Below are 2,940 nucleotides of genomic sequence, written 5' to 3' on the forward strand. Positions count from 1 at the left end.
AATAGCAACAGATACCAAAACCTCCACCAAGTGGGAGAAATTAACCACCACAAGCCACGGGAAATCGTATTTCTGACAGGCGTAGCAGTTCGCGTGCAGGAGAACCCTGAATAGGAAGACACACAGACGCTCAGAGGCCCTTGTCTAACCACTAGCGGGGTTTTCTGTTGTTTTCAGTTGTTGTTTTTTTTTTAAATACGGCTGTGCTTGGTCTTAGTTGTGGCATGCGTGTGTGCTCAGTCGTTCAGTCGTGTCTGACTCTTTGCAACTTCATGGACTGTAGCCGTCCAGGCTCCTCTGTCCATAGAGTTTGCCAGGCAAGAATACTGGAGAGGATTGCCATTTCCTTCTCCAGGGCATCTCCCCCACCCAGGGATTGAACCCATGTCTCCTGTGTCTCCTGCATTGGCAGGCATATCCTTTACCACTAGCGCCACTTGGGAAGCCCTTCAGTTTCAGCACTCGGGATCTTTGATCTTCATCGCAGCATTCGGGCTCTTCAGCTGTGACATGTGGGATCTAGTTCCCTGACCTAGACCACCAGGGAAGTCACCAGCACTAGTGTTGAATGCTAACATTCGCACTGATCCAGCACCTTCTACAGCGGAGGCACTGTTTCTAAGCACCTCACATACAGCCCTTCATGCAACCCTCCTAACAATTCGAAGAGGCAGGTACTGTTACCCCCATTTTACAGATGGGAAAACTAAGGCACAAAGAGGTACAGTAACTTGAGGTGGTTCACAGGAGTAGGATTCCAACCTGGAGAACCTGGCTTTGGTGCCATGCTGGTAGCCACTGCCTCCTCCTCAGTCACTGGCAGGTGCCTGACACTGAGATGCAGACCAAGACACACATCCTACTTGTGGGTCTGGGGAAGATGACCCGGATGTTAACAATGACCCACATCAGGAGCTGTCACTGTTGTTTTTTATCACTGTCGTTTTAAGAGCTATAAGCTCTTGTTGTTGTTTAGTCACTGAGTCATGTCCAACTTTTTTGTGACCCCCATGGACTGTAACCCACCAGGCTCCTCTGTCCATGGGATTTCCCAGGCCAGGATACTGGAGTGGGTTGCCATTTCCTCCTCCAGGAGATCGTCCCAACTCAGGGATCGAAGCTGCATCTCCTGCATTGACAGGCAGACTCTTTACCACTGAGCCACCAGGGAAGCCCGAAAGTTTGGTACTCTAAGAGAATCTAAAAAGGGACCAACGTGGCCTAGAGGAGTCAGGGAGGGCTGCCCTGCAGCACTGATGCTGAGGACCACAGAGTTACAAGGAGCAGGCAGGCAAGGCAGGGAGGACAGAGTCTATGGTAGGAAGAGTCCGGGTGAGAGGCCGCACACCCTAGATGAGGTAAGTGCTGCAAGTCACCCCGGACAAAGGTGAGAAAGACCGCACCCTGGGCTCCAGGTGACTGGCCTGCCCCTCTGTGACCTTGCGCCACTTCCCCACTGGCAGTCACAGTTACATTGAAATGCCCGTGGCTGTCTGAGGAGACAGCAGGACCAATCCGTGGATGTGTTCGATCACTGTTTGCTACTAAATGGCCTGGAAGGACGCTAATCACTTTAGTGCCCCTTTTGTGGGAGTCATGATGATTCAGGGAAAAAGCCACTCACTGGCTTCTGGAAGGGAATTCAGCCAATCCAGCTATCCAAGCAGAGAGATGCTATTCAGAGGCCAGCCTGGGCACTAGTCACCTCAAGAGCAGGGCCCAGGCAGTCTATGGAGCAGCCCTTGGCCTTTTTCCAAGGGCTTACTGTAGGCACTGCTAGCTTTGCTGTGTGAGTTTAAGAGCAAACGATGGGGTTTTTGAGAAGTGCTTCAGCCTCAGGATCAGATGATATTCTCAAAGAGAACAGTCAATTTCTGGACCCCGGCAGCAACAGAGGGAATGTCACCACGAGAGGCTGGGTCACTCTTGAGGGTCAGGCACTGCTCAGCAGGGCGAGACAATGGTTTGGGCTCATACTGACCAGCTGGGCAGAGGTGGCAGCAAAGAGGTGAGGGCAGAGAACTCACCATCTCTTGGCCTTCAGGCAGAGCTGGTTTTGCCTTCCTGAAGGGAAGGTTTAAAATGCTCTTGAGGGACTTCCCTCATGGTCCAGTGGCTAAGACTCTGAGCTCCCAGTGCAGGGGGCTGAGTTTGAGCTCTGGTTAGGGAACTAGATCCCACATGCCACAACAACAGCAACAAGAAAAAGATCATGGATGCCACAACTAAGACCCAACACAGCTAAATAAATAAATATAAAATAAAATGCTCTTGACCTTTGGCCCAGAGAGTCCACTTCTGGAAATTATCCCCCTGAGATCTTCTACCAGCACACAAGGAGCATTTACAATGGTGCTCACTGCAGTGGCTTGAAGTAGTTAAAAACCACAAGCACTGCAGGCATGTCCTCATGTGGGCTTCCCTGGTGGCTCAGACAGTAAAGAATCCACCTGCAATGCAGGAGATGTGGGTTCAGTCCCTGGGTCCAGAAGATCCCCTGAAGAAGGACGGGGGAGCCTGGTGGGCTGCCGTCTTTAGGGTCGCACAGAGTCGGACACGACTGAAGCGACTTAGCAGCAGCATCAGCAGCTAGTGTTCTTGCCTGGAGAATCCCATGGACAGAGAAGCCTGGATGGAACTGGCTAAATCTGGTATGGATGTCCTCCCTAGAGACAGCTGTAGCCCCTGAAGAGAATATTCCAGCAAGAGGCAGCCTCTAAGAGTCACTTTTAGGTAAAACAAAACAAAACAACTTGGAAATGACAAAACAATGTGTATTGAATTATTCCTTTTTTTTTTTTTTTTTTAAGATGCCCGAATGACAAATTTCAATAAAGCTCCCTGAACAGAGTCAGAGAGTGTCTGAACAGAGGTCACCTCTGGGAAGGGGGACTGTCATTCTTTAAACTTTCGCTTTCTAGAGCATAAAATTATGCAGTG

This window comes from Bison bison, unplaced genomic scaffold (assembly GCF_000754665.1).
Source record: "Bison bison bison isolate TAMUID 2011002044 unplaced genomic scaffold, Bison_UMD1.0 scf7180017864375, whole genome shotgun sequence".
NCBI lineage: Eukaryota > Metazoa > Chordata > Mammalia > Artiodactyla > Bovidae > Bison > Bison bison.